General features: G+C 27.2%; 1 protein-coding gene across 3 annotated transcripts in view; it reads left to right on the forward strand.

Moving 5' to 3' along the window:
• LOC129916651 (octopamine receptor beta-3R) overlaps positions 1-16,135 on the forward strand; it is a 114,785-nt gene that overhangs the window by 53,840 nt on the left and 44,810 nt on the right. The gene's annotated exons all lie outside the window — the stretch shown is intronic.

Consider the following 16,135-nt stretch of genomic DNA (forward strand, 5'->3'; position numbering starts at 1 on the left):
AAAATGAGTAAGAAATTTTTTTTTGTCAAGAATTTTCTTTAAAAAAATCGATTTTTTTAAATGTTTTGATAACTTCCACTAATCATCGACCAAAACTTTGCATCCTAGAAAGGGTACAACAGCATCTAACTGATGAGTCCAACTGTTGTACCTGGACAAAACGCATTTTGTACTACAGGTCATAAAAACTTTATTAAATATAATTAATTATATTATTTAAGTATGCTTGGAAAAACAACGACTTTGAAAAATCATATCTCAAAAACCTATCCATAGACAATTTTTTAAATATGATTTTAGAATTTTCTCGGTTGAAATCTATGTAACGGCACTTTATTTTTATTTTTTTGTAAACTTAGATAGTGTTATGGAAGACCAATTTTTTGTTTTTAAATTTCTTGTCAGTTTTCAAAATATCAATAAATCAATGCTGATAAAAATAATAAAATATTTATTTGTAATGCCAAGTTATTTTAAAGCAAACGAGCTTTGAACGAGTAAAATAGTGCTTTTTAAAACTCTTAAGTATATTCTTTTATGTATTTCTTTTAAGTCTCGTAATATTTGTTTGTAATTTGCAGGAAAAAAAAAATGTTACGCATACACCACGGTGACCCATACATTGGTATTTCTATTTATCACCTACCTGGCGATAATTTCAAAGATCTTGCTAAATCTAATTGAAAGTCAAAAACTACAAAGTAAGATATCCCTTTCCTTTCTACCCTTCATCTATAATACTTTGGAAAATTCTAATGTTTTAAAAGCTTTACTTTTTTGGTTAAGTAGATATCACAATAATTACAAGGATACAAGGTAGCATAGTTTTCTCTTATTCAAACCGTTTATATATAATTAAACTCCAACTTAAAGGTTGAAATATTGTTATTATTTTGTATAAATTAAAGAAACAAAACATTGACAAAAAACATTTAAACTATCTCCAGTTCTTCAATAATGAGAACTCGATGACCAGTTTTTCAGATGTTTTTTTTTGCTTTCTCGTCTTTGAAAGTTACCTTCGTTATAAAATGTAATTAAACTAAAAAAAAAAAACAAAAACAAAAATACTCGAAAAGTGTTCAAACGGTTATGGTTACAAAAAAATTTAACTACAAAGACAAATACTTGCGACCACAGAGCGACCTACTTATTGCTCTGATTTTATTTGCAATTTATGAGAAACCGCCAATTTTATGATAAAAACATGATTTATTTAAATCAAAAGTACCTACTTTTTTTTCTTTAATAAAATTTAAAATCACAAAACACCGACTAAATAATGACCCTACGATAATTTTGTATAAAGTATGAATGACAGTATAATTATGTACATACATTAAATAACTTCTAGGTGACAATCAGAAAAAATACAACCAACCATATGCCTCCTACATACTTACTACAAGTACAACAATTGTATAGAAAAGTTATGGATGACATGATAGAGCGAACGGTACATAACATTGTCCGTAATGGCTTTTAATGTATTATGATACCGTGCGCCATGCTATTAGAATAGAGTGTATGTAGCTGGTTTTACTTGTAAATACATTCTGTCGAAAAGGGAGCGAAGAAGAGATATTGCTGTGAAAGCATCTTAAGTAACTCTCAAAAGTAATGTCAGTATGAAATGTTGGAATAATTGTATTAAATTGCTGTTGATACTTTACGTCGGCATCAGCGTCAGGCCGTGTATAAATTACATGCTATTTGAAGTGTGAATAACTGCATTGTAATGGAATGATGATGAACAGTTCCTTTGAATGAAACATGAATTTGCGTCTTTTTTTATTTGTAGTGAACAACTTGAGTATAGAACTGAAAGTCACTGAATGTGAAAGTGAATATAGTACAAGTAAAGGATATAATTTATGATACATAGAAGGAAAGTGTCTTAAACATATATATATTCCATACAACCAGATAAAAGGAAGTTTTTTCAAAGGTTTTAAGAGGATTTAGAAAGTCATATCAAAGTGTACGGAATAAAATGATAAACATATTTAAATAGAAGGAATTAATAAGTGAATAAGGTGGTTTGGTGATAAATGAAGAAGAAATAAGACACATGTTCATGCTTTTATGATTAAGGGCTTAAATGGTTCAAACTTCAATTCATATGCAAGAAATTGATATGAGCAGGCGCGCCGGCGTATTTTCAATGTCATTGCTTTTAAGAGATTTTTTATTCAGCCCTGCAGAGCCAACTACTTGTTCACCGATGAATGTATAGGTCCCCATAATAGTGGCATGCAGGATTTTTTTCACAGAGGGAGAGGGGTGCAGGAGCAAGCGAAGTATTATGACAAGTTCTGTGAGGCGATGTTTATTCCGTTTAAAATTGATCTCACTTTTTTTCATCATGTCCACTGCACATGACTGGACATTGTCCAGTCATTATAGCCAATGCAAATTCAAACCTGGTACAGACAGAAATGACAACAAAAAAAAGCATCGACAACATGTTATTAGCCTCCCGACCTTACAGATTCTCCTATTGCTTCCTTATAGCTTTATAAAAGCAAAATTGTAAGTTGGGCTTTCAAAGAAAACAAAAAGGATTGTTTTTTTTGCGTAAAATATCATAGTACCTAGGTACAGGTATAATTGTAGAAAGGATTTAAGATAAAGCAGGGACAAAGAAAGGCTGATTTTTTTGAGGCAATAAGTTTTGTGTGAGAAAGGTATCTAGCTGACAAAAACTTTGTTAATTTTTTTTTAACTTGGTGAAAACTTTTCATTTGTTATAAAAACTAAGAATCTAAATTCTTAAGAGTCTACAAAATTCTCTTGAGTTAAAGGGTGTTTTTATTTTTAAAGAAATGAGGCATTCAGAATAATAATAATGGGTCAAGTCCATTTGAAATTAGTGCTTTATTTTGACCTTTGAGAAGCTTTTTCTCAGGAATTAGATGAGCTTTAAAATAAATAAGTTACAAATCAATAGCTTTATATCTCCAGAATTTCTTTCTTTTATTTTTATTTAATATAAGACGAAATCCTTGTAAAGAAGTGGACTTGACCTATTATTATTCTGAACGCCTCAACTAATGAAATTCAGAATAAGTATCACAAATAGTAGAACAAAAATGTTATCCCAATGAAAATTAAAAAAAAAAAAAAAATAATAATAGAAACTGGACCGGAATTTACGCAGTCTATAAAAATATATTAGGTGAAAGGGTGTTTTTTTTTTGAGAAATGGGAAAAATCATCTATGAGTCCGATAAAATCAATGGTTTAAAAGGTACCCTTACGAAATTTATTAAAAATGTTGTATTTGCATTGCAAAGAACGAATAAAGTCTATACATTTTTTCATGTAAAAGGGTGTTTTTTTTTATGTGTAGAGAAATTTTGAGTTTATTGGAAAACTAAGAAACTTAGTTATAGTAGTGGTACCCTGTTGAAATTCAGCAATTATGTTGATTTTGAGATTATAAACAAGAATCTAAAGCGTCTATAAGAATATCATAGTTATAAAAGGGTGTTTTTTTATTTAGTATAAAACAATATTGATAGGCCACCTTTGACCCTAATGAAATTTGATAAAAAAGTTGAATTTGGAATAGAATTTAGGTGACAGATTGTTTTTTGTTTTCGAAGAGACATTTAAATCTGTAATTGGTCCCAAAAAGCCATAATAATTCGTATAAAACGCATAAGAACTTAAGTATAAACGTTCAATTTGCCATAGAAACAAAAAATAAAATGAATCATTAGCTTTTTGAATTCTGATTTATTGCACCTTAATTTACTAGCTCAAAAAATTTGAGAACAATTCTTTTAAAAATACTTCTTAATTGAAGAAATTAAATTAAAGTTTAGTATAAACAAAAAGAAATTATTTTTTATGAGGAAAATTATCTATCTGATATCATTAAAAATGATGTGGGCTAACAATTTGTTCTTGACGTAAAATACACTCAAGTCTATCAAATAAAAAATGCTTATTTTAAATTTAATATTCTTGGAAAAATTGCATAGTGTTTGTTTTTATGTTTATTTGTTATAATTTTTCTGGGCTTGTTCACGTCATCTAGCCACACTATTTTTTTTTTTTTTTTTTTTATTTTATTAAAAAGTCAAAATTCAGTTGAATCAAGTTTGATTTTATTTTTAAAACGTATCTATAGCAAAAGAAAATCATAAATAAAACAAATGTCTTTATCTTTGCCAACAAAGAAATGGTTATTTCAAGAAGAAGAATATAATAAATATTTTCAAATAATCGTTTTAGACAGTGACACAAATCACATACTCAAATGAACAATTTAGGTTTGTAATTGAGGTTTGCCATTCTATTTTTTGTTTCTTTTATTTTTTTATTTTTTATTGTTTTTAAATTAAAAATACTGCCATATTTTATAGATTTTCCATTATGGAATACATTTTTATCCCAATTAAAACCAAAATGAAAAATAAACCAGATTTTGACTTACCTACATATTTATTGAAAGGAAGTTTCAATTTTAGGCTCTACAAAAACACAAATTTCAACTACATTTTGATATTTTTTTTTCTAATTTAATTTTGAAAAGATGTCAAATCTAAACTCTTATAAAGGATCTAACTCATATTGTTTTTTTTTTTTGAAAAACTGATGTCAATCTTTTAATGAACTTTTAAAGTAATTACTTGTTAGAATTTTTTTGTTTCAAACTTGATTGACCTTCTTAATTCATGCCCCACATCAAAATATTACAAAAAAAAAATCAATCATTTGGTTCGGCATCGCAAATATTTTTTTTCGCACTCAGTGTGAATTCCTGTAATCAGAACTCATTCAATATTGCCCCACCCACATTTTCTAAACGTATTTCTTCCAAATTGCTGCCCCCTCTCCATTTGATTGATTTTCATTTGAATGTTGAATGTTGTGTGTATTAAAAGAAATGAAAGTTCTTGCGTGAATTCTGAAAGAAATATGTGTATATTTTTGGCTATAAACACCAAACAGCATGTGTTCCTTGCAATTATTTGTTTTCAAATTACAATTTTTCATTTTCGAATCTCGAAAAAAATTGACGGGTGATTTGACCGCCACTACCGCCCCCTATCATCAAATCCATCAAAACAAAGGAAAGCACCATGGTGTTGGTAGTTGGGGGATTTAAACAATTTGTAATAATAAACAGTGTGTCGGAACTGTTCAGCATAATATTGATCCTGGGTGAATACAAATATGTTGAGAGAAGTTCAAATAAATTATCAAACTGTGTTATATTTTTTTTTTGTTGTGTTTGTTTTTATTGATCATGAAGAGTGTACAGGGTGGGGCTAACTTGTTTATTATCTGGCATTTATCCACCGGACAACCGACGCGGTCTCGAATCTTTGAGTTCCTGAATTATGTATTTTTATATTCTATATGAACCTTCAAAATATTGTATATGTAAATATGTTCTGAAAAAGAATTATTTATTTTTAATAAAACCGACAGTTAGTCAATCAACCTTGTATCTTTGTATCTACTTCAACTTCTAGTGATCATAATTTTCTTTGAATATTTTATGATGATTGAGTTCTGTCTAATGACTGAGTTGAAAGTTTTTTTTTTGTTTTTTATTTTGCTTTTAACAGGTGGACATAAATATTAAAGTAATTTACAATATAATATTTTGTATTAAGATAATGATAATGTCATCGTAAATCTTAAAAATTTTGGTTTTTAGTTTTTTTTTTTGTGAAAAATATGTCATTTCGTTGAGAAGCAAATAGTTTTTGGAATATTTCCAATTAAACAGAAACTATTTTAATGTTTTGTTATTTATTTTTCTTTGCACAGATAATATGCATAGAGACAAATTTGAATGTCAATATGGCAGGCTTTGCTCGTGTGTTTTTGTTTTGGTGATTAATTATGTTAAACTAGAACAAAATTTAGTGATGTTTTAAAATGCAATATTTGTGACATTTAAAAAAAAAGTAAATAAAAGAAAATTTGTTCTATATTTAAAAAAATCTTTTTAGAAGAATTGGTTGTTTTCAAGATCTGCATTGGTACAAATTATATACTTTTCATAAAAAAAAAAACGATTTTTTTCCGAATTGAGTTGATCTCGATTCTGATTTTTATAATGACAATTTAATCTACCTTACAGTCTCGGGGATCAGAATCCTTTTTTTTAGTTTTTTATTTAATGAGCTCCCAATCAGCTATACTTGAAATCAATACAACTTGTCTTGCCATTTAAAAAAACTTTGTTCGTTTGAATAGGAATTGTACAATTTTGTTTTAATAAGAAAAATGTATGTATTTATATTATGTATACCACCTGTATTTCTGTAAGAAGTACTTTGGATTTACACGCTTCATGCTTCGATTGCGGCCAATTTGGTGGAAAAATTAAATGAACATTCTATATCTGGAAATGGAAACTAGATCCATTCAATATTCAACTAACTAAATAGCTATCTATCGTGTTGTTTGAAATTTGATATTTTGTCAACAAATTACTCAATTACGTAAGAATGTAGTCTTTGAAACTGTATTCACAATAAAACTGATGACCAGGTTGCATGTGCTTGCATTTAGGATACAAATTTTTGAATTTAATAATGTTTAGATTTGTTGTACGGAACCTTACAATATAATGGAACCTTAAAGTGAAGCAGTAAAGAGGGAGAGTTGTGATATTATTTGAGATCATGAAACTCGTCAAAAAGAAGACGATCGCCATTTGTTGTATGGCTAGGAAAATGGTATTGTGAAAAGTTAATTTTTTTAATAAACATATTTTTTTCTAGAAACTTCTTTCAAAGAACAACTGATGAACCCTCTCAGCGTTATTCATAAAGTCATACGAACAATGTTATTAGGCATTCTTTTAAATTTAATTTTAAAATGTAAATACCTCTCAAAATTAATAGTGTCATCCTGTGTCAAAATTTCGATACCACCAAGCATACTCAGCTTTGCGGATTCGGTCTTAAAGGAGTTTTTTTTTTTAATTTTTATATTTTTAAAGTAAGTGCATCTGATTCGTTTTTAATAATTTTGATGCAAAACCAGTACACTTTTTTTTTATCAAAATCTATAGGCAAGTTTTGTGTGTTGCATTTTTTTCAAAACTACATGTTTGCATTTAATGCATTTTTAATATTGCAGAACAAATGCAACTTGGTAAAATGTGGACTAAAAACATTAGTGTTCAACTTTTAACCCGACTACGGCGAAGAAAAAATGTGTTTGACCGGAATGTACGTTCGTATGTTCTAATCCACAATGACTAAGATCTTAAGTGTGTACGTCGGTTACGACGGTATCCTCGAGAGAGGAAACAAATTATACCCATATCTAAAAAAACAACGGCTACACTTTCATAGCATGTGAGATTTAAAAAAAAAGATAGAAACTAAATTTATTTTCAAAAATTGAAGTGTTCCAATGCATATTGATAGCGAAATATTTTTTGTTCAACGTAAAATTTCGAAAAAAAAAATAGATTTTTTAAAACACAATCAAAATGGCAATGCGAGACTACTGAGCGAGGGTACTGCATAGCGGAATTTTAGACTATGATCAGATGGAAAAAGTGTGTCAGAAAAAATATTTATTTTTAAATTAAGAAGGCTCTTTGAGAACCGTATGCTCATTGTTACGTAAAAACTATTGGAAAACAATTTAAGGAACGTTAAGAATTTCTATAACTTTTCTATAAAGTATATTCTGATTGATAACCATTTTTTATGTATTTGCGCTGAGTATTATTTTTATTTGAGGCATTGTTGACTTCATTTGTCAAAAGCTTGTTACACATCCTAAAAGCCCGCTGAAAATTTTTTTCTATATGAGCTTTCTTTTATTTTTATAAAAAAATTAAAGTTAAAAATATTTTTCGTGGATAGAAACGAGATTTTTCAAAAGTTAAAAAAAAAAAACAAAAGTATTTTTATATAAAGTTTTAAGGAGTTCGGGTTTTTATTTTCTTTTTAAGATGAGCAGGGAATTACTAAACAAAAAATAAGCGAAATTAAATTTTTAGGCGTTTGAAACATTTCCAATGGCATACCCACATAAAATCTAGTTTAGGATTTAACGGTTGTAAATACTTGGTAGGTCCAAGTTATTAATGTTAAATAATTTTTAAATGTTAATTTTATTTAACACACAGAGCAAGTACTTGGCCCTTACAATAAATAAAATAGAGAACAAAAATATTTTTTTAAAATTACAAATCAGCACACTTCAGATCCAGTTTCATCTGTGGTTTCTGCGGTCATTTACGCAATTAATTTGTTACGATTAAATGATTCCGATTGTTATTTTCTTGCCTTGGTTATTGAGAGTCAGTGTTTTTTTTTTTATTTCTTTATAAAACTGTCAGTGAGAAGTAGTATGTTATTTTGGATTCAATTTGACACTGATTGGTTCTACATTTTGATGTAGGATTTTGTTTATTTAAGCAAAAAAAAAAAGAAAAAAGCGGAAAATGTTATGACAGATAATCAATTTATTTTCTTGAATGGTGCTCTGCAAATGTGATTAAGTTTATTTTAAAGTTCACTTGTTCACATGAAGAGTATTCGCTTGACTTTGATTTTTGTTCCAATGTACACTGAAAATAAAAACCAATATCAATTTAACATTTTTTATATATCAAATTAACATTTGTTAAATATCAGCCAAAAATGCTCTATAAAATGTGTTTTATGATATTTAAAATCTTAAAACAACATTTTTATTATCAGGATTATATTTAAATGTCACATTTTGGAAATTTTTTTTGATATTTTATTATCATTTTTTCAAATCAATTTCTCATTCCAAATTATTGAAAAATATTAAATAAAAAATTCTTAATGTGTCCTAATTTAAAGGCGCTTTCTGTTTTTTCGAAGTAAAATGTATGATTTACTGAGAAAATTTGATCGGCACTAAGATTTTACTTCACATATATGATCTTTATATCTTTTTTATAATTATAAAGAATAAACGTTTTTCGTATCGTTGTATCAGCCAGGAATTTTGCAAAATATTGTGTTCTACGAAAATGAAATGAAAATTTTCCATCGAAAGCAAAACAACTGAGATGAACATGAATATTACGAACATTTTACCAAACTGTAATTTGCTATTGTGTAGAAGAGTGTCTAACCTCTTTCTATCAAATTCGAAAAATTGAATCAGAATTATGTTTTTGTTAGAAACGAAAATCTGGCTAATCATGTACCGTAACTATATTTCTCGATTTATTCTGTCTCATTTTATCATTTTCTCATTAATTACATAAAACACGTGTAACTCTGTATGTACGTGATAAAATGTTTAAGCAACTTTTATGTCATAGGGAAAAAAGTTAAATTTTAATTATTGTATTGACAGGATGACACAATATAATCCACCCAATGAAAACGGAAACAGACGATTGAATAAAAGATAAATTGGATTTTCTTTATTCAGGGAGGGTGGAACACCGAAAATTTCATCTCGATTTTTGTTTTTCTTTTTTTAAAACGCATTTGTTTCAGCTGCTTCCACTTTCAATATTAAATTTTTTCGTTCTTTTCTTAGATAATGCAAACTAAAAAATTTTAATAAAATTGTCATGATTTTATTTAACTCGCAAAATGTGTCTACAGCAATTGATATTTTTGAATTGGCCTGGTGTATGGCAGCCAAATAAAAATCTACAAATATCGGGACAGCTAAAATTATATGCTGTTAACAGGTTAACACATAATATAGAAAAATAGAAAAATACCTAAAAAAATATTTAGCAATCGTCTGGGAATACAAATGTTACATTAGAAATTTATTTTAAGTTTTCTTTTTGAATTTGTACTGGAAACGTGGAGCAGCGACAAAATTCTATTCACACGTGTTTTTCATTTCTCTAACTAAAGCATCAGGTATGAAAAATTCTACTTAACCTACTTTCACATCCCTAACGCAGATATTGTGTCGATTAAACCATGCGAAACAAATTAAGAGCTACAATAGTCGCAGGGGTATTTTAGTTTTTGCACGTTATCGAAAAATCGAAATGGCACTCGTGATTGCAACTTACCTTTACTGATTTAAAGAGGTTGCGATTGATGTGGCTCATAACCAAATTGATTTCCATTCACTCTTGATTCATTTTATATGGCTTTTGTATTTGACATTATAGGGAATTTGTCCATTAAATTAAAAAATTGTTTCATCAGTTAAAGTTCTTTCTAATTCTTTCTTTTTCTATATGGATAAACGGATTTTGATTTAAAATAAATTGCACGACTGGGGTCGCACGTACTTGCTCTTATGCTTAAAGTAACACTAATGTTAAAGCTTTTTATTCAAGAAATTTAAAATTTCATAAGTAGTATAAAAAAATTAAATCTGTTTTTATAATTAATTAAACTCCGTTTTAAATTATCTTAAAAAAAAAAAAAATATGCCATTTTATTTCTTGTATAAAAAGGTATTTTTAGAAAAAAATTTTCGAAAATTGTAGGAGCCGTTTTTTAAAAAAATAATTTTTTATATATAAAAATTTTTCAACATTTTTCAAAAAAAAAGTTGGTATGCCATTTTGAAGAAATAATTAATTTACACATAAAAACTAAACTTCAAAATTTTTCATTGATCCGTTTTCAAAAAATTGATTTTTCAAAAAAAAATTTTGAAATATTTTAAAAAAAAACAAAAATGCGTTTTTTGAAAATTTTCTAAAATTTTATTATTATCTTTACTTACACACTTTTGTATAAAAATTTTCATTTAAATCGGGTTAATTTTGTACGAGATATTCAGAAACGAAAAAAACCGTTCTATGACACGTACCGTTAATAACGGTACAAAAAATGTTTTTTTTATTTCAAAAGTTGGCTCTTATGTGTTGTACTACACACAAAAATTTTAATCAAAATCGTTAGAGCCGTTTTTGAAAAAAATTAACTTTTCTATTTCCGTTATATGACAGGTACCGTTAGTTTTGGTCATAAAAAAAAAATTTTAATTTCCCCTCTAGGGAATCACCAAAAACTGCTAACTACCAAGTTTGAAGAAAATCACTTCACTCGTTTAGGCTGCAGCTCCAGATAGAGACAGACACACAGACAGACAGACAGACAGACAGACAGACAGACAGACAGACAGACAGAATTGCCAGACCCACGTTTTTGGCATTCTCCATCATCGTAATGTCATGTAAAATTGTTATCTCGAGTTCGATTTTTTTTACGAATCCTAAACTTGCCCTATAGTACCTATATCGCAAGTAAAAATCTATAGGTTTTTGAAATAAAAAAAACAATATTTTTTGAATCATTGTTTACGGTGAAATAGAAGCGTTTACTAGATTTTTGACGATCAATAATTATTATACTTTGACCAATTTCAACGAATTTTTTTTTAATACCTATGTATTTTTGAGTTTCAATACAATTTTTTTTTTAATGCAAATTTTTTTCCAGTTGCAATTAATATTTTTTTTTTTACTTTCTGTAAATTCTATTTTAATTTCAAAACCTTTTTTGCAATTGCGTAACCGAAGCATTGAAATTAAAAAAAATTTAATCGTTTCAACCTTTAATAAATCAATTGAAAAATAAAAAAAAATGCATTTGAAATAAAAAAAATATTTATTGCAAATAAAAAAAAAAAGTTGCATTAAAAAAATATTATTGCAATTGAAAAATATTTGCATTGAAAATAAAATTTTCAATGTAAAAAAATTGTATTGCAAATACTGAATTCTCTGCACTGAAAAAAAAAAAAAAAAAATTAATGCGAAATGTGAGCATTAAATATTTATTATTTTTTATATTTGTTCAATTCCTTACTATTTTGGCTATTGAAATTATACATTGGTTCAATATTATAGTTGAAATAGCTTATGCTTGGCCAAATCTCCAAAATTGCGCACATTTTGCATACAATTTTTTTTTTTTCAATGAAGATAATTTTATGTTTGCAATAAATTTTTTGGATGAAAAATATTTTTATTTGCAATACATTTTTTTTTAATTTTTAATGGAAAACAAACGCATTAAATAAAATAATTTATTGCAACGCTGCATGAGAGTAATTATCTGAATAAAAAATACTGTAGGTAATACCAACTTAAGGTTTCACAGAATTTGGTAACATGTTTATCCTAAATCCTAACGATTTTCGATTAAATGCAGTTCTTGTGAAATTTCCAAAAACCCCTATGTTGAACTAGTTTCTTACATGCATGTTCATAATTGAGTTTTGTTTTTTTTTCTTGCTCTGAAAAACTCTGCTTTGTTGAATTCAAATTGCAATATCTTCCGTTATACATACATAAGTTCAACTTTGAAAGCTTTTGTATTATTTTGAAAACAGTGCAAAGTAGAACTTGTTAGAAATTTCACAAGAACTGCATTTAATCGAAAACCGTAAGGTTTTGGAATAAACAAGCAACCGAATTCTGAGAGCCCTTAAGTTTCTTTCAGTATATTTCGTTTGGAATTTTAGGACACCTGTATAAGAAATTAAATGAAATTCTTCGTTTTGAGATTGAAACTATTGAAAGAGACTTTTTTGTAATTTCACTCAATAACCCATACTAACTGAAAAAAAATCTAACCTTACCCTTGTTTTGCTATGTCTTTAGCTCCTGCATTTTCCATTAGCTGACATGTAGCATAGTGAACTCAATCAACCGATGTGTTGCAGCGCACAGTGGGTACCCTCCCATACAAAGTGCGGTCAAAAATATAATGACCAATTTTTTTTTAATGAAACGCCTGTATTATCATTTTATATGATTTATTATTGCAAAAAAATGCATCAAGTCAGTTTTTAAAATTTTTCTTTATTTTGAAGAAAAATAAAAAAAGGTAAAAAAAAATTTGTTTTTTAAATTAAAAAAAAATTGTTAATGCTGAAAATGGAACCTGACTGTCAGTAGAGCGCCTTACCCCTACCCTCTAGTTTAGTCTTTTATAAAAATAATAGTGCCAAAAAGGAATTTTTTTAGTTTTACGTTGTAATTTTTTTTTGTAACGTCATTTAAACTTGTATTACTCGAAAAGGGGAAAAAAACGGCGCTATTATTTCAAAAGGTAGGACAGTATTCTTCATTTGAGAACTAAAATTGTAGAGGGCACTCGAAGGCAAACCAACTAAATTTCCAATTTAATGAAAACTAAGCTAAATACAAATGATTAAAATTGCTTCGCCCCATTACAATTAGCCTTAGTGTTATTTAACAATATAATTGATGTTTTTAGGAAGTATTAACCTTCTCATTTAATATCCATAACAATTTAATACTGCTCACAATTTTTTAACACCCGCTATCACTATCGCAAGTTCACACCTTATAACTGCAGCGGTAAGAAAACTGTACCTTTTTTTATATACCGACTTTGAATGGCTATTAAGAAATGAAAAAGGGGTAACCACCAAACTTTTTTTGGTTTTGGTTCGATGGGAGATTGTAGAACGTTGTTTAATCATTGGATTTAAAAAAACTGACATTTACTTTTTTTATTTTTGACCTATGGCGGTACCCACTGTGCAGCGCCAGCGTTTGGAAATGTGCTTTCCATCTAAAATTTAAGTATTTGATTTTTCGTTTTGTCTCCTTTACAAGCATGAATTGTATGTTGCCCTAGGTTTGAATATTCGTCATCCGTTTTTGGAAATGTCAGCAGTCCTTGAGGTAAACATAAAACAGAGAACATTATCTGGTTGAATGTATCCACTTTTAGCAAGTAAAGAGCATTTAATTTAAAATAATAAAATGCATGGTATATAAATTGGGATCGGGTCAAAATTCTGGCTTCAAAATTCTGCTTTTCAAAATTCTGCTTTTTCAGCGAAAATTCTGTTTTTCAAAATTCTGCTTTTTTTCTATTCTGTTTTTCAAAATTCTGCTTTTTAAAATTCTGCTTTTCAAAATTCTGCCAGCATTATATTTGAACAAAAAAATTCTGCTAATTCTGTTTTTTTTGTATGGCATATGCGCTGGCTAAAGAAAAATACACCTCATTAATGTAATTAAACATTGGTACTTTCCTAAATTTTTTTATTTAAGTGTCGCAAATATTTTTTGAAATGCATATACTGACTTTCTTTGAAATAAAATATGTATACTAATTGGAACAGATGTTGTATATTCCTTTTCTTATTCAAATTTTTGAATATTCATCTTTATTTGATAAATTAATAAATTTTTAGTTATTTTCGGAAATGTTTAATATTAAAAACCTTTTCTTAATATTTTCAAATGTATTCATTTATAAAACAAAAATTAATTCTCATTTAAAAAATGACAAATTATGTAGGTAAGTAATCAAATAAGCAGATAATTTTTTCAAAAAGATGATTTTACAGAATTCTGCAAAAAATTAAAAAAGGGTTTGGAAAATGTTAAAAAGCGCGCGCTTTTTAACATTTTCCAAACCCTTTTTTAATTTTTTGCAGAATTTTGAAAAGCAGAATTATGAAAAGCAGAATTTTGAAAAACAGAATTTTGAAAAACAGAATTTTAAAAAGCAGAATTTTGAAAGCAGAATTTTGTAAAGCAGAATTTTGAAAGCAGAATTTTGACAAAAGAATTTTGACCCCGGCAGAATTTTGACCCCAACCCATATAAATTATATAAGGGCATTTCCATTGTAACGGGTGTGACACAGTTACTTCATATTTTGATTCTGGTGTGTGTACTATTCACTAAATATGGATTTTAATAACTTCAACACATAATGTATTTCGTTGTTAATAAAGATAAGATGTTCCGCTTCGGTGACTTTTAGAAGCCATATTGTAGATTTTTGAATGAAAAGTCGTGGATATTGTATTCAATATGAAAGAAAGATTTTATAACGTTTCCAGTAAAAAGGAAATTTATAAAATACTATGTTTTTATAACATTTAACGGGTGTGACATATTTTTGTAGCGGCTGTGACATTAAATGTAAAAAATAAAAATATATTTTTATTATATGCAAACATTAAAGAATAAATCAATAACTTCAAATTTCAAATATTTAAGCAGAATTTATACAATTACTAATTAATTAGGGTCAAAATCTGAGTACCTAATACCTGCACATATTGATTCGAGGTTTTTAAAGAGCAAATTATTTCAATTATACAGCAATACAGTTTAATATAAGGTTTTTTAAGTAATGCTTGCTCTAAAAACTTTTTGAGAGTTTATTTTTCCCAACTTTTACTCAAAAACACCAATTTTTTTTTTTAATTTTAGTTTGAAGTACCTATATAAAAAAAATAATATAAAAACAAAAAGTATAAGTATTTAAATACCATCATGAAATTTCTTATACGTTAAATTTCATTTTTGCTAGTAAGTGGTCAACTTGCGTGGAATTACCAATTAATAAAATTAATATATTTTTAAAAGAAATTCCCAAGAAATCATAAATCAAATATTTTAAACAATTAAAATAAATGAACAGTATAATTATTGAAATAAATCACGGATTATAACAAATGGGCAAATCATTTATTTTCACATAAAAAGTTTATGCTAGATGAAAATTGAAGAGTTATTAATTTCTGGCAAATATCCAAAAACACTGAACTTAATTAGGTGAATGAAAAGAAATATCAGTATTGTTTAAATGCAGGTATATCTTTTTACTTGAACAAAAAATTGCATCTATTAATTAAAATTTTTTTTTCAAATGTTATTAATTAATTGCTACTCTTCAGTGTGCGTGCAATCAACGAAAGTCATTAATACTTTAATCTTAAGAAAAACCAAAATGTCTAAATTCTTACAGCAAAGCTGTCATGTTTTGTTTAGGTATAAAAATGCGTGACCAGTTTTGTATCTTAATTTTAATATGATTAAAAAATTTCTATCAAAAATAAAAGAACCTTTTATAGAGATGTAATTTTCTCAATAATCAAATCACTCTATAAATATCTTGAAATCAACAATCAGTTTTCTCTTTTTAATTAGTTAATTAATTAAAATGAATTAAAATTTAATATTTTAAGAAAATGCATTCAATTTGAATTGTATTTAGTTTTATCAAACAAAAAATAAAATGTTAAAAATAAAACCAAAAAGTGGTATTTGGCAACAATTTACATCCTTGATATCAATAATTCAGTCAATAGCTCCAAAATGTATAAAACTAAATAAAATTAATTTAATCCATTCATTTATTTAATTTATTTTTTCTGATGATTTCTTTTTTAT

This window comes from Episyrphus balteatus, chromosome 3, assembly GCF_945859705.1.
Source record: "Episyrphus balteatus chromosome 3, idEpiBalt1.1, whole genome shotgun sequence".
NCBI lineage: Eukaryota > Metazoa > Arthropoda > Insecta > Diptera > Syrphidae > Episyrphus > Episyrphus balteatus.